The sequence below is a fragment of the Kryptolebias marmoratus genome, linkage group LG6 (genome assembly GCF_001649575.2).
Source record: "Kryptolebias marmoratus isolate JLee-2015 linkage group LG6, ASM164957v2, whole genome shotgun sequence".
In the NCBI taxonomy this organism is placed as follows: domain Eukaryota; kingdom Metazoa; phylum Chordata; class Actinopteri; order Cyprinodontiformes; family Rivulidae; genus Kryptolebias; species Kryptolebias marmoratus.
The window spans coordinates 28,538,557-28,564,994 of NC_051435.1; the positions used below are offsets into that span (position 1 = coordinate 28,538,557).

At 39.0% G+C, this 26,438-nt stretch overlaps 1 protein-coding gene across 7 annotated transcripts in view; it reads right to left on the reverse strand.

The window, feature by feature from the left end:
* Positions 1-26,438, reverse strand: part of enox1 (ecto-NOX disulfide-thiol exchanger 1) — a 142,579-nt gene that overhangs the window by 71,683 nt on the left and 44,458 nt on the right. For all 7 annotated transcript variants that reach the window (XM_037976116.1, XM_017436171.3, XM_017436167.3 and 4 more), the window contains one exon: positions 18,291-18,323. The gene's annotated coding sequence lies outside the window, so the exon portion shown is untranslated. The remainder of the gene's footprint in view (positions 1-18,290; positions 18,324-26,438) is intronic.

Consider the following 26,438-nt stretch of genomic DNA (forward strand, 5'->3'; position numbering starts at 1 on the left):
AGTAAGAGATGAAATCCTGCTTGCAAATCGAATATGTGTGCTCTCGACTTATGGCAGAATTCTCCTTCCATACATCTCCCTATTATTCTTCCTCAGCAGTCCCCCCTGTTCATGTTTTAATCTGCAGGAATACTCTTTCAAAAAGAAGCTAAGCAGATCTTAAACAGTTTTTCAGCAAGTATTAACTACCATCAGTGTGGATTTTTGTGGGCCTAGACATATTTGTTCCGGATGTTTTCTGTCAGAGGAGAGCTTCTGTGCAGGTGTCAAAATACACCTCTAGCACTCTTGAGATGGGTTGTAGACGCCTACAATGACTCTTTCAAGAGAAAAATTGTTGCACATTCTGAAGATATTTGAGAGATGCCCTCATGAAAACTGATCACCAACTACTCACAGCCCAGTGAGATATCACCTTAATCAAGGTTTGGGTTCAACTGGATGACTGTTATTGTTAGCGTTGTTACTGACTAATGGGCCAGATTATGCTACACTCTTTACTAAAAGGAAATTTCTTTTTAATTAAAACAGAAAAATGAACAGCAATCCTCTGCATTGGAGTTTACTGTTTTGACAAAGCTTTTATCCACCCCACCTTCTCCTTACACAGACTTTGTCATAATTCATCTTGCTAGTAGGAGGCTTCTACAGGACCTGTAGGGTTTGTTGTGATGGGATGACAGTCTTGGTTTCAAAAGTGGTTAAAATGTCTGCACTTGTCTGCACTGCACACCCAGTATCACACACACCATCACACACATCTCCTGGGCAATGGATTTTAAATGTCACAGCACTATGTATGTGTGTGTGCGAGTGTGCACGTGTGTGTGTTTGTGGCGGAGCCTCCAGGAGGCGACAACGCTGAGTCACAGAGAATGACCAGATGGTGTTAGAGCGAAAAAAGTGACAGGAGAAGCAAAATGACAAACAGCGAAAATGAGAAAGACGAAAGATGAGGTAAACACACAAAGAAGCAAGAGAGAAAAAAGAGGGCGAAATAAGAGGGTAAAAAAGAGTAAATTCGCAAAGAGAGAAAGAGAGGGAGAGTGTTTTGTAGCTAGAACTCCTCCAGCCGTGACTGCTCTCTGCATTTTAAACACCTTCCCTTCTGTCGCTGACAGACCAGGCTCTGCAGGACGGACCAATTAGCATCGCTCCTGCAGACACACATACACACACGGGCACATACAAACAAAACTACACACACAGCATGAGCAAATAAATTGTGTCTGTGAATATTTACATTTAACTTGTGGAAGGCGGTCCACATTTTGACCACAAAAGAAAATCTATGTGGAGAAGCAGGAGCAACAGCATATTATCAATGTCTTTAAAAGACAAGGCTGGTGTCCATTTTTAATTAGAATAGAATAAAAAAGAACAAAATGTGTAAATGTATCAAAAATGCTACAAGCGAAGGTGCTAACTCTGATAAAAAGATGGGTATAAAGTACATCATAAGCTTAGATTCAATGAGAATGTAATGTATACCTTTACATTCTATAAAGGTATACATTCTATAGGTATTGAAAAATAAAAAGTTTAGGTCTTCAATAAATAATAATGAAAAATCATTTCTGTGAGTGAATAAACCTGATTGTTTTTGTTTTTAAGGAGCAAACATAAGAATTTGCTGCTGGAAATTCCTCTGTTTTCTGAGCAATTAGCTATTTGCACTTGGAACCAACCATAATAAATAAACTAATAAATAAACATGTAAAAAGAAATTGACAGCTTTATAAAAGATTATAAAATAATCCTGGCATGGCTATGATATTTTTGAGACTGGAGTTGTTTTATAACGATGGCAGTAATCTGATCTTAGCCCCACTCAGACTAGCCATTAGCTCGTCAAAATTAAACTCCATATCTCCAAACTGAAGTTGTTCAAAGAGTATCTACAATGGGTAGAATATCATTGGTTCATAACCTTTCTGCAAAACTTTGCTTTAAAGTGTCTTAACTTTTTTTATAAGTTAACTGTTATAGTGTGAAAGAAAATACTCGTGAACAACTTACAATACAATATATTTGATAAAATATTAGTTTTACAAATATTGCTTGAATATATCAGTGAATACAACAATCCCCAAAATGATAAGGAATAGACCTGTTAAGTATGATTACAAAAGTTTCTGCCAAAAGGTTAAGTGTAGGTGCCTCCAAACTAAAATAATTTGACTGTATATTTCAGAATGGTTGCTTGAAAAAAATGCTAATATATATAAAGCATCAAACACCATGAAGAATTTAAATTTACATTAAAACAAAGGCAGAAATAATTTTTAAAATGCAGGCTGGCAATGATAAGATCTGAAAATGAGTGGAAACTGAATCCAGTACATGGGAGTTTGTGTGAGATCACAGCCTTATATTAAATTCATGCTAAATGGACTGATTGACAGAAGCAGCGGGGCGAGGCGGCGCCGTCTGTTCACATCCCCTCTAATTATAATCAAGGAAAACTAAAAGTGGCAGAAGTCATCACTGAGCCGCTTTGGTGTTACAGCGACACCAAAGCCGCCCTATCCTGGATATGGATCACTCAAACCATCCATCACACAAGATTTAAGGCTGCAGTTCTTTTTATTCAAATAATTTAACATGTAAAAACAGTAATGCAAATACATTTGGATTTTTTTAGGCTTCTTAAATAATGCAATTTAAAAAAGACTGGTGAGACAATTGCATCAGCAATTGACAGCTGACTTCAGGCACCTGTTAATATATCCGATCTCACCATACTGAGCACATCTGCAGTGTTAGACATCATGAATGAAATCCTGCTTTAACATGATGTTCCCAGTCACAGGGACAAATAACACCCAGATGACACTCATTATATCAGACAACAAGCAGCATGACAGAGAAAACATCACAGATAAAGATCAGACAGCAGCATCAGCTGGTTGGAGGAGTTTTTTAACTTTCTGGTATAAAAAGCTGGACATTAAGTGAGGCAATAAATATTTGTTATGGTTTAAGGTATATTACTTAACCTCCTGAAAGCCCTAGTAACTGAAGAGAGGAAGAAAAGCCCTTATACTTTGGGTCCATTTGACCTGAAAGCCTTGGGAGGGTTAAACTTGATAATGGACATGAATGTAAAATTACAGTAATCTTCCTTTTATAATCTATATATGCATCCATTCATTTGTATCCACTAATGGGTCACAGAGGTAACATGTCCAGGAGGGACAGACTTTGCTCTCCCCAGCTACACTTTTCAGCTCCTTCTGGAGGATCAAAGATATTCCCAGGCCAGAGAGCAGTCCTTGGTCTGCCCTAGGGTCTCCTCTCAGTAGGACATACCCAGAAAACCTCCAGAGGGAGGCGACCAGGAGGCACCCTAATCAGATGTCCAAACCACCTCAGCTGTCTCCTTTCGATTGGGAGAGGTAGCTGCCCTGGGGTGTCTGAGCTGAGTTCAGCCATCCTACAAAAAAAGTTCATTACAGCAGATTGTATCTAAGATCTTGTTTTTTGGCCATGATCCACACGTCATGACCATAGGTGACAGATGGAATGCAGACAGACCAATAAATCAAGAGTTTTGCACTTCAGCTCAGGTCCTTCGCTACCACAAACAAGAGCAACACCCAGTCTGTGTTGCAACACCCATCTCCTGCTCCATTCTGCCATGCCTCATTCACAAGACTTCTGCCAAGTAAAAGTTATTTGCTTTACAAAGGCTTACATAAAAAACTAAGGAATAAGAAGTTATTAAACAGTTGTTCCTGTTTAGACTCAAAGTTTTCAGGACATTTTTTTTTCACAATTCAAATTGTAAGGTTAATTAAGTTATAAGACTTTTATATTTTATTTAATTCCTTTTAGAGTTCAACTTTTAATTTGTTAATTTTTTTCCCAAATTAAACTGAGGCATTACATTTCTTTCCATTTCTAACTGGAAAAAAACTTTTCAAAATGTGCTAAAACCATACAGTGAAAGAAAAAATAAAACTTATGACACTACAGCAGTTTTAATGAAGCTGCATCCAGAAATCTAATGAGAAGTCCAGATGTTTAAGCCTTCAGTTTGACATAACAGTCTGCGTTCATCTGAGTGCGAGGCAACGACACAGAGGAGGGTGTGGACTGAATTAAATGTGAGTTAACCTCAATTTCACAGCCAAGACTGAGGTCAGTTCAACTATTTGAATTGTGACTGCAGCACACACTCATTTCTATTTTGTGAGGACCCTCACAAAGTCGCATTCTCTAGATCCTTATCTTCAACTGCCTTTGTCCACAATCTTAGAGCCAAGTCTGTACCCCAAATCAGCTGCACATTTCCTTTCAGTTAAACCTGAAGCAAAGAAAAGAGCAAACACAAATCTAATCAGTCTGAGTCATTCTTCTGTCTCTGGTTAATTCTCTCTCAATTTAGTTCAATAATCAGGTAAAACCTTGTTCAGGTCAAGCTATTTTAGTTTTTTTTTTTTTTTCTTTTGGTGGCTGAAATTACACTTTGATCTAGTTAATTTTGCCCTATAAAGTAACTAAGTAAATACACCACACCTGTCCAATCACAGAATAGAGTGAAATTTTACTAGTTCTTAGAAGGAGGGAAAAAGATAGGTGTACCATAAAAAATGAGATTCAGCCTTAATCCTAATTTACCCCCACATTTTTCTTCAGCTGAAAAAAATGCCTCCAAAGAAAGGCACACAGGAGGATTCAATAAGCTAAAGCAACTGTCTGAGAATATGAAAGATTGAGACTATTGTCTTTTCTAAAACAACCTCATGAGACATTTTTAGGTTTTTTTGGTTTGTTTTGTTTTTTTCTTTGAAGGAAATGACACAGAGTTTTGTTTAAATATACAAAGTAGATGTGGGGAAAAATATGTGTGAACTGTTAAAAAGGTTTTTATGAAGATGACTAAAGCATGGTAAAAAAGAAAGGATTTTAGCCTTAAAAATTATCTGTCAATTTATACTCTGGAATCAGACAATTCCCAGAGAAACCCAGAGAAACAGCCTTCATTCCACTCTTATGTTTGTTTCCTCCCACAGTTTACTGATGCTGCAGAGGAGCTGGTGTTCTAAAACAAGCAGCGGTGAATAAACTCGAATGCAGAGAAAGAAAAACAGAATGCAGCTTCATCACAGTGAGGTTTTTATTGGTGAGGAATAGCCGGAAAGCAGAGAAAATATGAGCAGCGGACTTTTATTTCTTATCAGCAAAGGGACACTTTTCAGTTGTGAGCAAAGAGTTATTCTGCTTTCTGAAAACACTGAAAAACAATCAAGTTTATTCAGCTGGCTTGGTATGAGGTCACACAAACAACTGAAAGTATTCGCTGCAGCATCACTTCACCTGGAAACACACGTTTGCATTGTGGATGTGCTCATACAAGTTATTCATCTACGACAGGGGTGTCAATCTCCAGGCCTCAGAGGCCGCTGTCCTGGGAGTTTTAGGTTTTTCTGCTCTAACAAACCTGATTCAAATGGTTTAATTACCTCCTCACCAAACCATCAAGTTCTCCAGGAGCATGGCAACAAGTCATCCATTTAAACCAGCTGTTTAAATGGATCTAAAACATGCAGGAGAGCGGCCCCCGAGGAATGGAGTTTGACACCCTTGATCTATGTGAAGTCGGACAAATGAAAAAACGTCCAGAGCTAGACAAATAAAAATACATAAAAAGAGTCACTGAAGAGTTTTTATTCTGCTGCTTACAAATTCATAGATCAAAGATTGCAGTGCAAGGACATCACACACACAAGGACCTTCAGAGATCTGTCTCTGGTGATTTTTTAATGGAAGCAGTGTTGCGTAGCAGGGTTTATTCAAAGAGCAGGAAGTGACTTCTCATCATATACAAATTAGCAATTAAAAAAAACACCCTGATACCTTTAGGGGAGGGGAAAGTACAGGAGGATCAGAGATCAGAAGAAGCATTGAGTCAGGAGGCTATAAGGCTTCCTCCTGTAGAAGAAAAGCTCCTTTTGCTTCCTTCTATGCAGACAGACTCTTCATGAGACATGAGGGCACAGTGCTGTTGTTACATTTTGTATGTAATCACACATCAGCTCGGCCCATTTGTCAATCAGCATGCATGCTCAGACATTTTTCATTGTGGCTTTATCAGAGATGGCAAGTGGAAAAACATCATTTTGTCAAAAGATGAAAACCCTGCAGATGAGCTTTCTGTGTGAAAAATAACCTGGTATTTATGAGGTGAGATATTACACATGTTTGTGTCAAAGCAGAAACCAACTATTAATATGAGACTGCTGTTAAAAAGAAACACGTTTTTATTAGTTATGGATTTAAAAAAAAAACTGTTTTACACTTAGAAAAGTACTAAAACCGCCATAGCAAATATAGAGACTACAAAACCTCTTGGTAGAGATATACAGCCCTGTATCTGGTAAGTATTAGGTACGTACTCTGTAAGTGTCAGGTATGTACCCAATAAGCACCAGGTATTTTTTTATGTACCCAGTAAGTACTAGGTATGTAGCTGGTATGTACCGAACTGTACTTTGAATTGCTACTGACTTTTCTTTTACACTTGGCAATGTGGTGATTGGTGGTTTGTGTGTGTGTGAGTGCTTCCTGGTGGGCGTCTCCTGAGCTGGTGACGGACGCCTCATCACCACTCCTCTCACACCTGTGACGGATCAGGCTGATGGGAGTTAGAGGAGTATTTAAGGCTGCAGTGAAAACCAGACCAGTGCTGGAGCATTGTTTACCATGCGGTAAAGTGCAGAGCCTGTGAGAGACTTAGCTGTGTTTTTTTTGTGTGCTCCCTGTTGTAATCCAAGTCTGTTTTTGTATCTTCAAACCTGTGTTCAGGATTACCTGCCCATCTGGAATCAGTCTGGTCTGCCTTCAACTGCCTGCCGCCTAATTAAGTACTCACCTGCTCAACTGAACCTGCCTGTTCCTGCTACTACTGCCTCCTGGATTTCAAGACTGGTCAGTCGCTTTCTGAATCGTCACCTTACCTGCACTCGGGAAATACTCACCTCACCTGGACCCGCTCTCTGGAACCTACACCGAACCATCGCTGGGCAAGGATCAATCTCGTCATCTCTTCTGTGTTCTGGACTCATACCTGTTCAGTAAGAACTACCACAAGGAACATTACCTGTGCCATACCTGCTGTTCCTCTGCTCACCGATCCCATACTCGCCTCATTCTCTGCTCCTCAGGTCCTGGCTCCGGTTCCCCTCTGTAAATATCCCATTGCACTGTAAATAAATTCACTTCCCATTACCTGCTGGTTTCTGCGTCTGTCTGTGGCCGAACTGCTCGCTTGGGTATATCTGAAATCTGACAGGCAATAACTTTAGCATATAGTCAATCAGTCTATTCCTGAATTAGTAGCAGAAAAAAGGTTTAAGTGTGCATCAGTGAGAGAGTTTTGTTCTAAACCCCAAAACTGAGGCCTGCAAACTGAACTAGGACTGGGTGTCTTTGCAAGGTCTTGAGGTGTGTATTAAAAATTAACAGGCTCCTTATTACAACCTTAATACTGACACGATTTTACTAGTAGCCAACAGCAAGTCCCCAGGTAACGAACAACACAGGCAGCGGTAATTAGTTAGAAAGTTTTATTTGTGCGAAGAAAGTGGAATCTGGAAGAAGAAGAACTCAAATTAATATCTTAGTCCAGTAGTCTATAGGCAGGCGGCTCGAAGGATTAGCGTAGGAAGCTAACTTGCGTGCGGTGTGAAGGTGAGTCTCTCAGGTGAGTATTTACATAATACGTGAAGGTGTTTCGTGGGAGGCAGACAGGCTTTGCTCCAGAACCTCGTGAGTGAGTATTTACACGGTGCAGGGTTCAAGATGGTGAAGGTGGGGTCCACGTCGGAGGATGCAGGTAAGGTACTCAGGTAAGTAGGTCTTTGCCAGATTCAGCTAGTTCCAGGCGTCGTCAACAGGAGGTCCCAGGTAAGTGATTCCAGGTGAGTGGAGGGAGGCGCAGTACAGGAACACTAAGAGGTGCACAGAGAGGCAGGGTAAGTAACAACGTATCTTTAACGAAAAGGTTTCAGGCTGAGATGGATTACCCAATGGAAATCGATGCTTCAGCGGGGAACAGCTCCCTCCAACTGCCTTAAGAAGCCTGGGCCAGGATGATGACGACGAGCTGCAGTTGTGAGTAATTAAAGGGCTGGCAAATCAGGAGTACCGGAGAAGTCAGACAGGCAGCTGAAGGCAGATTGCCACAAATACAAGTGGTAGAGCATGAAGGGTTTTGAACATTCACAACGTTTCTATAGTAAGGTTGTGGTGGTTTATCATCATGGTGGCAGTGTATCTGAGTCCTGGGTGAATCGTGGGGGAGCATGGTAGTGGCTTGATGACATGGGACATATACACACCAGTGTGGCTTGACAGTTAAGAAGTTAAAGCAAGACTAGCTATGCTGGCCTCATGTCTAGGCTACAATTCTTAGCAGTTTCGTTGTGCTAGCAAGGTGTGATCTTCTCACATGTAGATGTATTCTGATGTGGTCTAAAAGAGTGAAAAGTTTGTAACATGGGAACATGCCTGCAACATTTAGAGCGTGGTGAGTGAAATAGCAGAAAAAGCCTGTTTTCCAAGAACTACAAGTGTAAGAGACTACTAAGAGCATCGTGACTGTCTTTAACTGACTTAGGTTTTCCAAATTTGCTGCAATCCAGCCATATTCTAATAGACTGTGTAGGTTGTGCAGAGCATAGTGAGCTCGTCATCCTGCCTGAAGGGGTTGACATTGGTTCTGGTTAAAACTGTCAAAGATTTGGATTGGTTTGTTTGATTACATTAAAGGTCCAAAAATCCTAAAATAAATCTGTTCAATTACCATTAAAATGTAGTTGAAAAATGGCCTAATCAAGTTCACGAAAGATTCAACAGAAAACACAAAGTTACTATCTTGTCTGTTACTTTATTAGAAATTTTTTTTAATAGTGCTGAATTTGGATGATTACAGTCTTTTAGGAAAAGTGCAAATCTGTCTTTCATCCCTAACTATCAAAAAAACACATTTATAGTGTATGAACAATCTCAGAGTTCCACCTTATTATCAAGTGATGTTCAGCAGACTGAATAGTTTTTGTTTCCAATCAGTACTTAAACCTTTAATGAACTGTCTCTTTTTTATTTTCCTTTAGGTAAAAACAGTTTATTGAGTTTTCGAATATAATTAAATAGCAGTAGTTATTTCATTCAGTAATTGCTACAAATGTTAGCACACCAATCCCACCACCCAATCCCTTATCCCGAAGGTAACCAATGAATGTAGTAACAAATCACAAAATCTTCTGATTTAAAAAAAATAAAGGGTCTACTTAATCCAGCTTGAATATGTAGGTATCCTAACAAGAAACTGTACCCTTTCCGATACCTCATGAATTTGTTTCTGTAGTTAGATCTAATCTAACCTTCACCACAGCATCAAAGGGTTATATATTATTTTGTTTCATTTATTCAGTTCATCTCATTTTGACATTTAAACAGAACTGTTGTTTGTTCAAATGGCATTTTGGGAAAAACCAAATACACAGCTGCTTCACTGAGCTCATCATGGAAACCACCCAACTCCCTTTGACCAATGACAATCAATAGTCTCTCTGCTTACAGTAGCTTGTTGTCAATAAGGTAATGTTACTATAGTCAGTTTAAACAGCAAAGCTAAAGCTGCTTTGATGGGAAAATTTGTATTGTGAACACAATGCCAGACATCAAGTACAGATGTGTATGAGTCATCTTTACAAAGGCTGCAGCATGTTGCTACAGTTTGTTTATCACCAGTCAAAGAGAAATAAAAAGCAACCAAAACCATTTAGTGTCTCACATATACAAGATATGTCTTTCCGAAATATATTGGCATATTTTACAGTTTGTAAACATGGTTTTAATTCTTCTGCATGACCGTGTTTCTGATCTGAAGCGGCTGTCTCCTTGTATTGCTGTAATGCACTGAACAGGAGAGGAAGACAAGTTTACCCACAAAGACACACAGGTCTGTGTGAAGATCAGCCTTGTCAGTGAGTGAACATGTTCCCAGTGAGATATTATATGAGGTGGCAGCAGAAACAGCAACGGATGTTCAGAACATACAGGTCAGCTCAAGGTTGGACCACGCCGTGGTAAATTATTCACCAGCAAACACATCTCAGCTGACACTTGCTGTAGTCAGAGGAAGAATACAATTCAGACTTCTGAATGTTTACCACACATAAACCTTATTTATGAACACCAGAAAAATTCTGAGTTAGGAGCAATACAACAATGTAAAAATACGCTAAAAAATATCTGGCATTCAACATCCAACTTCAAAAACAGATGGTAAAATGAGTTGTAACTATTTCATAGAGCCAACACTGCTCATTTGGCATGATAGGTTCAGTTGCAGTGTCACTGAATTCTGAGTTTTGGTGGCAAAACGACCAATGAGCCAAAGAGATTTTGTGCAGCCAATGATTGAAAATCATGTCTTACATTTGTGTGCACGACTTGCAAAACTGTAGGCTGTTTTTCCCACTTGTACCTTGCCTTACCTTGCCTTATATGTTTGTTGGTCTTTGCTGCCACACCAGCTTTTTGTTTTTACTAATTTTTACTTTAATAAATTACTTTTCTTTTTAAAAATGATGAGTGCGTTCTGGGTTCGCTTCCGTCTCCCCGCCTTCTGACAAGCAAGCTTTAAAATGAACGCAACTGTTCAGAGACAAGAAAAGTAGCTCAAAAAAACCTGGAAGACATGCCATGTGAACCATAACAGCACCTTTTTTTTATTAAGCCCAAATAGTTAAAAATGTCTATACGAAAAGGGGACAAAATCAAAGTAAAATATGCAAGTAAGTCTGTTTGTAAGAGCATGAAAGTCTCACTAACTGGACCTTCTCTTTCATGACTGCTGCATTGCAGATTCAGACTACAATCTGGAATTTTCCATTTCACTGAACCCACAGTGAAATGAGTGGTTGGCCAGCATTGATCTGGTTCTCCTTGGATTTTATAGTCGATGGTCTGAGGAAGGAGGGTATGTCAGATTTTCCCCCAGTCGGATGGCAGCAGCAACCAGTCCAGACATGAAATTACCAACCACAGGATGAGACACAGAGACGGAAAGTAGAAGTGAATGTTCAGGTTATTTTAAGTACAGCAGCCATGGGACACAAAAGCTTTAAATCCATGAAAATCAAACCTGCAAAGCTTGTTTGCAATTAGTATTGAACTGGGTGATGTTTTATGTACAGTGCCTATATGTTTTACACTGAGGACATGTCAGATCTGTGAGACCATCGTGCTTTGATCAATGCTCTATATTCTGACCTGATGACTGCAAAGAGGAAAGCAGAAGGGGAGTTTAATTTTAAGCATCAAGATACAGCACTCAAACTTTCTTGCTAAACAATGGAATTCATTTATGTATTTATTTATTATCTTTTATTTAACCAGGCAAATCCCATTGAGATCCCAGATCTCTTTTTCAAGGGAGGCCTGGGCCTGAAAGCAGCCTAACATGTATGTTTTTAGAGTGAAATCTGTCCAACACAAGTAAAATGCTCACCATGACAAATCTGCCAATAATTTTCTTTGTTTCCATACAATCAGAAAGCCTGGTCTCATCAAATAGAGAAGTAACATGATAAGTCTTTTTACATATGATCACTCTGTCTCTTGTTCTGTGTGTCATCAAAATATTATGTTCCAACAGGAAAAGGATCCTAAACACACATCAGAACTGATTTCTGATTGTGTAAAGCAAGCTAAGGTTAAGCTTATGGAATGGTCTTCCCAAAGCCACGACCTCAACCCGATTAATAATTTGTAGACTATTCCTAAAAGCCAGGTCCGTGCAGGGAAACTAATCTACCAATTCTGCTAAAAACAGTGGTCAAATATCTAGCCAGAAGCTTGTAGATGAATTCAAAAAGACTGTGGTTGAAGTGTAACTTGCATTAACCCTCCTGAAGTCCACAAAAGAGAAAGAGATAGAGAGAGGTAGAGAAGCCTTTGTAACTTTGGGTCATTTTGATCCGAAGACCACAGGAGAGTTAATTAATTATTAACCAATTATTAGTGGGGGAAGTTATTTGTTGTACAATCATTCCACCTTGTATATAGAATGATACAAATGAATTATTAAATTAAATTATTAAAAGTCCAAAATTAATGTGACATTCATGGCCATGATGAATAGATGTAAACTTCTGAACACAACTGCATATATTACCAATATATACCCGATATACTGCATATTTATATATCATATTATGAGGTACTGATGTGGAGGTAATGCGTTGTATCCCAACAAGTCATTTAGAAAACTAAACATTTATCCATCTGTCTACAAATGCAGTAATTTTTCAACCCTGTGTTACAAACTAGATGATCTTGATGGTTCAGTGCTCACTGTGGAGCAGCATTTATGTTACCCAATGGGAATCTTGAACTATGAATGCTAAATGTGTAACCCTAACTGTGTTTCATTTTCTTAAACATTTTTCATTTGAAAATGAGAGTACAGAAAATAAATATCCTGTGTCAAACATTGTGTAGGATGAGTCTCTTAAACACAAGCTGAACATCTTCATCCACCTTTGTTTAAATATACTGTGTCAAGTGTTTATATTGACAAAAATTAAGAAGCTGAAAATGGATGCTGTAATTAATTTATCAAGATACTGTAGATGATGTAAAGGATGTCAATATAGTGCAATGCAAAATTTCTTTTCTTTTTCGGCTGCTCTCTTCTGCAAGTATTGCTACAGCAAGCAAACCTGCACAAAAATTTGACACTTGTTTTAGACTAGATGTCACTCCTGATGGAACCTGGACTTGAACCCTCAGTCATAAGATTACAAGAGCACGGCAATGACCACCAAGCTACCACAGCCCCACAAAAAAAAAATACAATGGTATAAATATACTTTGAAGAGTAGGTGCGTTTGAAAATGTATAACTTGAGCTTTTATTGTGGATTTGCAATGGTTTTCACAATGAACACAATGAACCTTACGGTGTGAAATTAAATTATTTCACAGAAATATATTAAGACCAACGTTAAAAATATATGGCTCCTGCTCAGTTTAATTTGTAGCAACTCAAACTATTTGTTCTGATGTTCCCTACAGAATTCTGCTATAGTGAATTACTGTAAATAAATTTGGCAAAAGCTGTTTCCTCATTCCTAATTCACAGTTTTGATCATCAGACTTAGATTTTGAGAGTCTGTTGGGGAAATTAGCACCGCATCACTACATCCTGAGACCTCTTCGTTCTCATTGAAGAAATATTATTAGTACCACCCAAATGGTTTATATCACATCACATCAAAATCACTGCCCCAAATGGTTCATGTTTTCAAAATTTTATTTTCATGTGATCTGCTTTTTATCTGATGATGCCATCTCCTACATTTTGCCACAGCTAAGCACAGATACTTTTTTCTGGCACTCTCCTCCAACTGTGTTTTTCTCACTTCTGTTTTTAAACTCAGTTCTCCTTTTTCTCCTTCTTCTCTCGGCTTGCTCCCCACCAGTCACTGTGATGAAGTGGCCAGTGAGTAGCCGTCTCTGCCGGTAATCACCACGGTAACTCATGGCAGCGCCGTGGTGCTGGCAACAAGCCATCCATCACCGCCTGCGCTGCTGCAGGAAAGTGATATATCAAGATGTAAATTCTGGCCCTGCTGCTTCTCCTCGTCCTCCTCTGTCTCAAAGAAAGAAAAAAAAGGAGGTGATGAAGGAGGAAGGGGTGGTGGTAAGGTGAAAATGGGAATTGCACGAAAAGGACAACAATGATGAACTAGAAGAGAGAAGTAAAGAGGTAAATGGTGAATGGCATAATGGTTAAGGAATAAAGAGGCTGCCTGTAGGAAATGGACAAAAAAGTAGCAAAGACTGTATGCGGTATGATGATAGAGAAGAGAACGTGATTACAAAAAGTGGAAATGGAAGAGCGGATAGGAGGAAGGAAAGGAGGAGAAAAGAACAAAGTGTAGAACAGAGATGAGTAACACTTCTGAGGACCATATTAACTTTGTATTTGAAGCAATCAAAGGATCACACATTCAGTAAAAACAGGCAAAGTTTTCTATCTACCTCAGTTACACATAAAATATTATCTTTCAGCACCTCAAAGTAAAAAAAAAGGCTTGTTCTGTTAAAATGTTGCTAACTTTGGTCGTTGATTTGAGGACCTTGTTTATAAGAAAATAAAACCTATTCTTCCAGGTAGTAATTTTGGGAGACACTTTCATGTTTTTTTCTGCTTTTTCCAGTTATGACAATAGGAAAAATGTGACCTGATACTGAACTCTTTGAGTACAACAACATTGTCTGGAAATATCAAAGTACTGCCTGTAAACTGATAAACTATTAAAATGTTGTTCACGGCTAACCTTTCCATGACCTTCGGGTCAAATGAACCAGAAGTTACAAGGGCTTCAGGAGGGTTAAAAGATGCCATAATTAAATACAAATTCCTCTGGTTTTAAAGTATTTATCTTTAGTCTGGGTATACCAGAAACTGACCTTATTAATTAGTTTAAAATATCTGGAATTAGAAAATTCTTTATTAAATATTTGTTTTTCATTCATTAACATAAAGTTATTTTGTTTTCTCTGAGGACATTGATGGAGTCAGTCTAGGAGCTGCTTCTGACCCTCAGGCTATATTTTTCTGTAGAAACTGTGTGAACAGATGAGGTTGAATGCAAATGAATCCATTACAATTCACTGTTATCTCTCAGCCTGATATAAATACTCAAACACACATAGACAAATAAGTCACTAGGGAGAACAAGCCAGTGTATCACTCATGCCAGTCCCAAGCCTGGGTAAATGGTGAGTGTTATGTCAGGAAGGGCATCCGGTGTAAAACACTTTTGCCAAAACAAACATGCTCATCCAAGTGACACTGTACTGAATCGGTAGACAACGACTGCCACCAGTGTGCTTGACAAACAGGGTCACAGCAGAAATTGTGCTACTGTTAGTTGAAGACCACAAAGGAAAGAAATGGTCCAGAAGACAGAGGGAGTAGAGGAACGTTAAGAGTGTAGGAGTGAGGGTAGCACCTTTAATCGTAGAGACAATGACAGGCAAAGGTAGACAGTTGGTTGACATGATGCAGAGGAAGAAGGTAGATGTATTATTTGTAAAAGAGACCAAGTGGAAGGGCAGCAAAGCCCGCAGCATTGGGGCAGGGTTTAAGCTGATTTACCACGGTGTGGATAGGAAGAGAAATGGAGTAGGGGTGGTTCTGAAAGAGGAGTTAGCAAGGAATCTCTGAACAAATTTTCCAGGAGAAATGACCAAGTTCTGAAGCCTGAAGATCTCACACACACTTCTGGGAAATGCTAGTCTTCAGCTGCTGTAGTGAAGGCTGAACTAAAATAAAAAGATATCAGAATTTCCAACACTGTAGGATCCACAATCATAATTATTTAGAGCAGCATCAGAATGAGTGTAAACGTCAGGACAAGTTAGGAATCTGTATTAATGCCTAATAATTTTACTCCAGGGGACTGAATTAAAACTGTAAAACAATGCCAAATGTTGCCAGTGATTGCGCAGATGTCATCCTTTATAGTTGTCCAAGAGCAAATGTCAACTATTTGTCATTTTAACCTTTCAGACTGGATGAGACCCACTGTTTATAGGTTTTAGACCCAAAAAAGCATTTGTGTTTTGACCATTCAGATCTCAGTGTGGTATTGCCACGTGAAAAGCACCTTTCTTTTAAATATTCATAAGCTCATGGGAAAAGTCATTTTCAATAGGAGCCAAAGATTTATCCTTTTCAATAGTTTTAATTTTAGTTGAATAGTCTCGTCAGAGGCTTTCAAACAGATTTTGGTTATAACTGAAGTTTTACAGAAAATCACACTTTTCTGAGACTGATTCTGAACAGTTTTCAATTTTTTTAAATGATTCTTTTATGATGCCTTAGGTCTTGAGAGGATGAATCAGTTGATAAAAATCACATTTGACAAATGAACTGATGAAGCTTCCTGATAAAACAGATGATTCTAATCACACTATAAGTCTCATAAATGCCTGGAATTCCAGATGGATTTAACAGTGTTGACGGTCAGATTACCATAAACTTTTGTTTGTGTTTCCGTGTGAGAAACTGTGTGCTCAAATTACCAGAGTTAAATTATCTTCATGTCCTCGATCTGTTCCAACAAAATTAAAAACACTCCTGATTAACTACACACTCTACAAAAGTGGAAGAGCAACCATGGAAAAGCCTGGTCTAACCATCAAATAAAAAATGTTAGCGTAAAGTTGAGCCAAGTGAAACAATGTGCTTTGTTATTATCCAGGTGGAAATGATGAAAAAGGAACCAAGATTTTTATAAGTTTATTAATGAAGTTTAAGAAAGAGGCATGAAAACCAGATAAAACTACACAAGTTTTGTTTTTTTAAGGTGTAAAAGTTACCCTAAGTTAAAATATAGGATGGAAAACTGTGTTTAAATTGGATCATTTTGTGGTTTTGGAGTTTATGGGGTCTACCTCTATGTCATGCTGCATTTATTGCACAAATGAAAATCACTCAGAAGTACAAAGAAGTAAAAAAAATAGTACAAACAAACATCCACAACAAAGTTTTTCCCTTTTATTAAAACATGACTATTGAAGTGCTTCCATTAACACCAACACAGCATCACTGGCTTGATCAATCTTTTATTATGATGGCATTCAGTTCTTTTGAAAGTGTTAGGCATTACAATTTTTATTCTCCTTATTTATGAGGGAAGGAGAGCAAAATTGGAATTGTAAACTGGACAGTACATCCTGTAAGGTTTAACACCAAAGTACTTGTAGAGTCAGGTTGTTACTACAGCAACATACTATTTTCAAGACCCTTGTAGTTTTGTTAAATTTACCAACAGTAACTTACCAATACCTTAACCTAACCTAAACCAATTGACACCCCGCTGATGCACAAATACAGTATAGTATATGAGCTATTTTATGACCCAAAATTTGACTCAGTAGCTTGAAGGTTTCCTTCCAGGCCAGTAATTGGAGATATCATGCTGGTTTGTCAGCTGTCTCTTAAAGCATAATAAGCTGAGTGATTTCTTAACAGGAATTTGGCTCATTTTTTTGTCTTTGTAGTACCTGACAAACTGTACAAATGTGGTAAAGCAACAAATCACAGCAGAACAGCTGAAATCAGTAGCAGAAACAGTACAACTAGCTTAGCTTTTAGCAATTACAGAATGTAAGGGAAATGATACTCATTCATACATATACAGTTGCTGTGGAAAGTAGTATGTGTCTGAAAGAGTCTAGATGTTTGCTTAGTGACTAGTTTAGCACTATAAAACCTCCCCAAAAAATGAAAGTCTACTCTTACTGTTGCTATAATTCATTTGACCAGTCAAAACTAGTCCTACTGGGATGTTCGCTTGAACACTTGGTCTTCTACAAAACAGAAGTTCCAATAAAACCTTTATAAGTAGTATAAGCTAGTGATGGAATTGACGCTCTTGTCTGGGATCTGAATCATTTGGCTTAGTTCACCAAAAAGACCCCAGACCAAAGCTGTAGTTTCCAACCCTACTCTGAGGCTTTGTCCACACAAAAAGCGGTGTTTACTAAACAATCTTTTGATTTGTAGTTTCTAAAATTATTCTCATAAATATGGCAATGTTTCTAGAAATGTGTTCATCCACACAACACCAAAAATGACACAAAAAACTAATGATGCCAGGCCATGGATATGCCTGAAATGTAAACACGACAAGAGAGGACATCCTTGAGGTGTAGGTTAGATTACAAGTGAGGCTCTGGCATCATCACTTTGAGAGGTTGCATTTTTACCGGCTACACATAAACACAAAGGTGGTCTTTCAAGACTTTTTCACTCTGAAACTCAATATAAAGAACTACCATTTTGAGGGTCCTAAAATTCTGTTTCCATGTGGACGCAAGGTTGAAACATTAAAAAACTTTCAGTAATTCACAAAATCATTCCCAAAGCCTCTAAAGAAGCTCAAATTGTGATGTAAAAATATATTTAAAATTTAGCAGACTTTTTTAGAATGAAATTTTGTTCTGATATAAATGTAGCGTTCCTTGAAGGAATACACCTTGCCTGCTGACTTGCGTGCCAAAGTTAAGCCACTGCTGTCTCAATCACTACATTCAACATTGTTATAAAATCAGCAATAAAGCATTTTATTTGTCTGCAAAAAAACCCCAAAAAACACAACAATAAAAACTAAGGAGCTGTTGTACTGAAGCAATCACACAGAGTCATCAATTGAACACATGAAAACACAAGATTGTGGAGATAAAAGTCAGACTTACTGTTGTGCAGCAGCAGCTCAGCTCTGATGGTTTCTGTGGGGACAAGCACAGAGATTTTCATTAGATTTTACCCTTTGATGTAGAGGCTCTCAGAGCTTCCTAATGAAGTAAATGTGAAGACTGAGATCTCTTCAGCTGTTAGCCATGACATCATCTCAACCCTCCCAGTCCCTGAAGCAACACACTGACTCTGTGAATGTTAATGTGCTGGATTCAAAGCCGATGGAGGAGGTGAGTCGCCAGTGAAACCGCAGTACGATTTATTGCGTCCTGAGGCGTATGCACACACACATCCACACACCCACACACACTGAGCACCAGCTGGGCAGCGATGACCTTTCTAAATCAAGGGTAAGCAACAGAAACCAGCAGAGAAACAAAAGCAGTAAAAGTATTGAAAGAAACAACAAAAAGGCTGTCCAGCCCACAGAAAAAAGCCCTGTAATCTCAATCATCATTATGACAATACAAACCAGGCCATTAGAATCAGCATCAATGACATCTAGAAGGTATGTTTTCAACCTAAACTAAAACAGCCTTATAAAGTGTGCCTGATTACCTATAGACAGACCATAAACACTACTATGGGATTGAAATTTTAAATCCTGAGTGTATTAAAACAAGTAGTAAAATATAATAAAACTGTGAAAAATGTAAGCATCAAAACAACAAATAATTACTGAATGAAACAAAACAAAATCTGATATTTTATAATAAGGAAGTGATGGAAGAATTTCTCAAACAAAAGGAAAAGCCAACAGCACGTATCAAGACGAGGAGGAGGATGAGCAGCAAAAACAGGGAGGACATGAAGATCAACCCCAAAATTTAAAATATTTGAGGTAAAAACAAAACTCAAGAGTTCAAAAGGCCAACTAAATTTAGGTCTTTTGGAAAGGATGACAACTGGTGAGCAAAGTAAACCAGGTAAAATATATACTGAGGGAACTAATGAATGTAGCAATTAACTGTGTGGCAATTAGTAAAATGATTTTAAGAATGAGACAATAAAAAAGTAAGGCAGAAATAATACAATGTTTTCCTAACTGAGAACCAAACAGAAAAAGAGAGAGAAAGAAAATGGAACTAGAAGATATGAACACAACACTAAAGACCCCAAAAATTAAAGCCTAAAATTTTAACATCACATAAAAGAAATGCAAAGATGTTTTTAATAATTGTCAAAGCATCACAACATGATTTTTGTAGCATGATTACTGAACAAAGAGCCCATCATGCTGGGGTGAAGAACTGAAACCTCTCCCAAGGCATTGATATGATTCTGATTACAGAAAGAATAATTTGAGAGCATTAAATGAAATTCTCTAAAATAATGCTTTTTTTTCTATTGTTCCAGCAAATAAATTTGCTGGAACAATAGAAGTATAAAACACAACAAATGGACCTAATTTCTGTTAGAAGAAAACTACGTATCTACGCTTTCTAATCATTGCACCTTTGGACTGGCCAAAGACTAAGTATTTGGACGGCATGTCTCTGCCTGCTTCCATTATACAAAAATAAAGCCAAAATATCTTGTTTACGAGTGCCGTCATGTTGTATTTTAGAACCAGGGTCTGTGTACTAAGGATGTGAGGCTGTACCAATAATGTATTGGCTGTACCTTGAATAGGAAAGTCCCGCTTTTTGTCTAAACACAGTCATGGAGTCACATGACCATTTATTAAGCATTAAATAACTAACTATAACTCAACATTTTAGAAAAATAACTATTTGAACATACAACAGCAAGGTAGGAACTAGGTGAGTCAAGACGTGGAAAAATACATTTAAGATGTATTTTTAGTTTTTCAATCAGAAAACTGTCTCATTCTTTTACATGAAGGGGCAGGATGTTAAACTTGGACTGGAGCCAGCCTTTGGGGGTGCTTGTTGTGTTTTCTTTCAGGTTTTGCATGTGTGTTGACATTTCTTTTGACAGTATTTGAACTGGGACCTGAGTCCAAATTTCGTACCATAAACATGCAAGTGTGAGATGGTATGACGATAGAAGATCCTTGAATCCTTGAATTTAACATCCTGGAAGACAAACAGCTTGAACATCATTATTGAAGTCAAACTTACAGCTGAATGTGTCAATTTTATGACAAGTGATGCAATTTCAAATATTTGCTAAATAAATGAAAAAAGAAAACATTTTTAAAGACATGAAAGCATTGAATAAATTGGTGTTCGACAGTTGTAGAGGAGCCTCTGAATAAAGAGTGACTGTCTGCTGTTTAATGTTCAGCCAAGTGAAGAGTCCAGTGTGCTGGTGCCAGAGCGGCCCATATGGCAGGAACAGTATCCAGCCAAGACTGGACTGAACCACTCCAACTTTTCAGCAGCTCCTCTCTGCATCCAGACTGGACCAGTATGATGTCACGGGGTGGGTCTGGACACCAAAGACCATGCTCTGAAGATAATTGACAAGATCTCTGCTTAGCATTCACAATGGCTGGCCTCAAGTCTTTTGATAGTTTATATTTTATAGCAGTTTTTCTCACTATCTTGAAACAAATCCTGCTTTCCAGCAATTTTTTAGAAGTGCATCAGCTCTGGTTTTAGTATTTAAATCCCAATTAAAGTCATTGTTACTTCTTCTCACAAAAAAATGTTTTTATTTGTGACTAAAAAGCAAACTTGAGTCTTTAAAGACGTGCAAATACAACTTGAGAGCAAACCTGAAGCAGTTAAGCTACAGGACTACAGGAGGTGTAAATGGTAGACACTGTTTGTTAAATTTGAGCATTGTCATTGCTGTAACAGCACACATATTTGTAACAAACCATCACAGAACAGATATTAGGACATTCAGACAAACAATACATTAGCTACATCAGTACTCTTATCTAAAAGAGGATGCACATTTTCGATTTTCTTTTTTTATCTCTCATTTCTAACAGCCATGACCAAAAAGGAGTAGAGGAAGATACTATCTAAAGCACTCAACACCAAACCATAGCAAGAAGCAAGTTATTTCAGATGAAACTTGGAAGCTTGAAGACCAATATGTGAGGAAATATTTTGTATTTCCATCTATCCACAGCAGCTGTGGCAGAGAGGTGGCTGTAAAAGGGTCACAATGTTTGCCCTTGAAATGTCCTCTGGTGTCTAATCGGCACTGAGAAATACTAAACATCACTTGGTGTTTCACAAGTTCCACCTGTGTATAAACAGCACAACACCACTTTGAGAAGATTTTTGTGAGTTTTAACATATTTCAGCAGGTTCATACTTTGTATTTTTACATCTCAAAATGTTATCTAGTTATTTTCCATCAAGTATAGGTTAAATTAACTGAAACAAACTCTCCTTTTTGGATTATATTGTTTTCAAAAGAGAGGCGCTTTTCAGTTTTGGTGCTGATCAAACATTTTGTTTGATACATGGCCTGTAGGGCATTGTTTAGAATAAGACAGAACAATATGACTTTTTTATTTGTTTACTGAAGTTACCAGCTGACAAGCACTTCACTGCTGTACACGGCCTGCTCTATTGGAGCCTCCACAGGGTGGCCTGTTTTTCTGTCTCTGTTTATGAGAGAGTTATTGTCTGTTTAGAGTAAAGGTTTAAAGCAGTGGTCTCCAATCTCTGCTCCAACATGCCTGATCAGAATCAATGGGTGATTAACAGGCTTCTACAGAACATGAAGAGGTAATTTAACCACTGAATCAGGTGTGTTGGAGCACGGAAACAAGTAACACATGCAGGATAGTGGCCCTCAAGGACCAGGATGGGAGACCCCTGGTTTAAAGAATAGCATTTGGCATGTTTTTGTATTCTCTGTTGTACTGAACTATGACATGTACCAAACTGGGATTTACATGTATGGTTACACCCCTACAGATGAAAATAAAAATAAATTGAATGAGTGCTATGTGGTATGATCATTTGAAGTATTTTCCCAAAATTATTGACTAATATCAAGGAACCAATACACTTGCATTTTACTTATCAACTAGTAAATATTCTATTTGCTGCCATCTTATCTGTGTGGTTCAATTAGAAAGTGTTCAGGAGCAGAACAGAATTTAAATTCAGCCAATGTGATGATCCAACAGCCTCATAATTACTGGATTTAAACTACAGCAGACAAATGAGGCTCGCAACAAGCTTCAAATCAAGTTTCATTCATGAATATTATACAGGATGATGCTTTTCTATTCACGGTAGAAGAAAGAGACAAAACTGAGTCAGACATGTTTATCTCATTAAAATAAATTGATTAGTGCACATGTTTAACAGATGAATGCTGGAAGCCGAGTGAGGTTTTGAAGACAAACATGCAGGTCTCCACAGACCAGCCTCTCTATTCATCACACAGAGCTGCTGTAACAATTGCTGTTGTCCCCCGAAACTAAACACACCCACTAATTGTGTATATTGTGTATGTTTCCTCTTTATGGCCTTTTGTGTTGCGTTGATCAATCACAGTGTGCTGCAGAGTGAGCAGGGAGGGCGGCTGCTGGGGTTATGTACCCACATCCCACCTATTGGCACCATCCGTGTTCCAGCGGGCCCCCAAATAAATCACTGTTAATGACACCGGGACGAAGAAGGAGGAGCAGGAGGGGACGAAGCTATTTAACTAAACACTTTGCTCAATTCTATTCAGGGTGCTGCTTGAAGAGTTTAGACTAAAGGAAAAAAAACAAAGCAGCAGTGTTTGTATTTATGTTAAAAGGATGACTAATGTGGTTGGAATTAGAACCTTTTTAAACAAGAAAAAACTAAGTTTCCGTTCAGTCATTTAGACTGGAAGCACTGAAAGTTTGACTAAATCTTAAAAATGCCCATGTCTTAATCAACATGAATCAATAATCATCTTCTGCTGAAATTAATTTTAAGATAGAGATACAGGTTGAGATTATGATATGGGATAATTAGACAATTTATAATGATGTTGATTAATTTAGAAACTTCCTCTGGTGGTAAAAGTCTTTAGTGAAAATACATCATTGAATAAAACACAAATAAAGCAAGAACCAAATCAAGCTTTAGTTTAGTATCAGTAATTTTAAATAAGTTTTACATTTTTGTTACTGCTTGGGATGTTTAGCTGTAGCAGCCATCTTAAATTAAGGTGACTCCAAAACTTGATCAGTTGTAGGTGCACATCCTCTCTAAAGGTTTCTCTAAAAGACTAGTGGTTTGTGAGATATTTTGCTAACAGTCAGAGTTGACACAAGAAATAATGGCAAAGTGTTAAAAACTGATCTTGCACAATCCGTTAGAGTATGTGTTGTGAAGGACTCTCAGCTACCATCACATCAAATCTTAGCTTAATAGATTTAACATTGTTATTGTTATAGCCATTTATGTGTTTGTTCAGATGGCTTAGCCATAGCAGTCATCTTGAATGTGACTCCAATAGTTTATCAGTTGCAGATGTACATCCAATAATTAGTTTCTGAAAGTCCAGCCAATTAGATATTTTCTTAACACAACAAACAAATATGTATAAAATAACAAAGTTATATCCATTTATTGTAATTTTTCTGTTGACTGATGTGGCTATCTTGAGTCAAGTTGACTCCAAAGGTTGATCAGTTGCAGATGCACATTTAATGATTGATTTCTGCATTTCATAAAAAAAATTGTCCAGTGGTTCATGAGATGTTTTGGTAACAGACAGACACAAACACATGCACACAAACACTAGAAAAACATTATTGCCCACCTTCACCTTTTGGCATTGGTTGATAAAATTATCCACTGTAAAAATCTTTTTTAAAAATTCCTAGTTTCACTAAAACTCTATTTGTATGTGTATGACAGGTACAAACACATGAGAAAATCTCCATTTAAAATATATCGGGTAGTGTTTAATACCTCTGTCCTTCTTGACATAAACAGCAGCCTGAACTCCCCAGAAACAGTAAGGGTCTGTTTCAAATTGGTACTAGTGGCAAAAGGCTCTGATTGGGATTTTCCTGAAGTTCAATGAAGACTGACAGTGTCTGTGATTTGATGCGATGTACACTGGCTGTTTCTGTAAGTGGTTATTGAAACACACTTCTACACTCATTTTACTACTGACATGCAAACTGGACGCTGCTTTAAATCACACTGAAACCAGCTGAAATGAAGCCTTGCTGGTGAATGACTAGTTAAAGTAACATGAATATAAAGTAGATTTAAGCACAACCATGACATGAAACAGCAATGTACTAGCATGAATAAATCATAAAGAGGCGCCTGGTAAAGAAAAGAGATGTAAAGATCAAAGATCAAAGCTACACAGCCTGACTGGAGGGGGTTACAGAAAAACCAGATTACTGGGACACTTAGTGCGTTCATAAATGTGTTTCACTACTATGATTTATATGCATGTTCTTATTCGTCTTTGTTTGTAACAACTTCAATATTTTATTGACCTTGTGTGGCTTAGAAGTGATTTAATTCCTATTTTGTGAATATCTGCAACAGATGTGTAAAAAACAATTTATGTCAGTGGTATAGAGACAAATAATGTTAATTACATTTTCTCAGCCAAATCCAGCAAAACACAGGAGGGTAGTTCTTTATATGCACAACATCCCCACAACCTTGAATATGTGTCAGAAGGGGGGGAGACGGAGGCAAACCCAGTACGCAGACTCATCGTGAAAAATTAAACTAATTTATTAAAGTAAAATATAACAAAACAAAAAGGCTGGTGTGGCAGCAAAGAACAACAAATGCAAAATCCAAAAAGGCAAGGCAAGGTAAACCAAGGCATGGCACAACAAATTTGACAAAAGGAACAGAACAGAACCGAATGACCCAGTGGAGAATAGAGAGACAGAGACCAGTTTTAAAGGCTGAGGAATATGAAGGTAAGTGGACACAGGTGAGAGATAAACAATTACTAACAGGTGAAGATGGGCATGGGAGACATGACTGGAAAAATACTGGGGAGGTGAATAGTGACGAGACATGAACACAGAAAACCAAAGGACAATCAAAGCAAAACAAGAACTACAAAGACACCAAACAAAACCCCAAAATTATGACAGAGCCCACCCTTTAAGGGGACGGCTCCTGAAGTCCCCTAAAATCAAAACAAAAACCTAGGACAGGAGGGTGGTGGGGGGACAAAACAAAAAGAAAGGATGGAGGGCACAAAACCAACAAAAAGCCGAACAGGCAAAAGGCCAGGGGAACACAAAACCAAAACAAAACAATCATAGTTCTGGTGGACGGCCCGGGAGCCGTCCATGGCGAAGCAAGAGTTCCGGCTCCTGGCCTGAGCGCCGTCCGCAGCGAGGCAAGAGTTCCGGCAAGCAGCCTGAGCGCCGTCCGCAGTGTGGTGAGAGTTCTGGTGGGCGGCCCGGGCACCATCCAAGGTGTAGCATGAGCTATAGTGGACAGCCAGAGCGCGCCGTCCTCGGCGTGACAAGAATTCAGGGCGCAGCAGGCGTGGGCGCAGCAGGCGTGGGCGCAGCAGGCGAGAGTGCGGCAAGCGTTGGCGAGGATCAAGCAGGCGAGAGGGCAGCAGGCGTGGGCAAGGACCAAGCAGGCGAGAGCGCAGCAGGTGTTGGCGAGGACCAAGCGGGCGTGGACCAGGCAGGCGAGAGCCAGACAGACGTGGACCAGGCAGGCGAGAGCCGGACAGACGTGGTGGAGGCATCCTACGGGACCCTCCGAGAGGCACAGGAGAAGGAGCTGAGCAGGCGTCGTCCACGACCCCCTCAGAGCCGGAGTGAGAGGCGACGTAGTCCACGACCCCCTCGGAGACACAGGATGGTTGGGCGTCGTGGTCGCCGACCCCCACTGAGACACAGAATGGTGGGGAGTCGTGGTCGCCGACCCCCACTGAGACACTGTAAGGTGGCTGACCCGACCTGAGCCTCCAATGCCCTCTGCAGAACCCTCAGAGCATGCCGAGCCTTCAGAGCTTCCTGTGCCCTCTGCTGAGCCCCCAGCACCACCCTCAAAGTCTGCCAAATCTGCCAGCGTCTGTGAGGGGGTCGGCGACGCCTCTTCTCCAGTCAGCATCTCTGAGGGGGTCGGTGACGAATCTCTGCCGGTCAGCATCGTGGAGGGGATTGACGACGTCTCTCCGCCAGTCACCGCTACAGCTCCATCAGCGGGTCAAACTGTCGCCACAGCCCCACCGGCGGGTCAAGTTGACACCGTCGACACAGCTCCTCTGACAGGTCA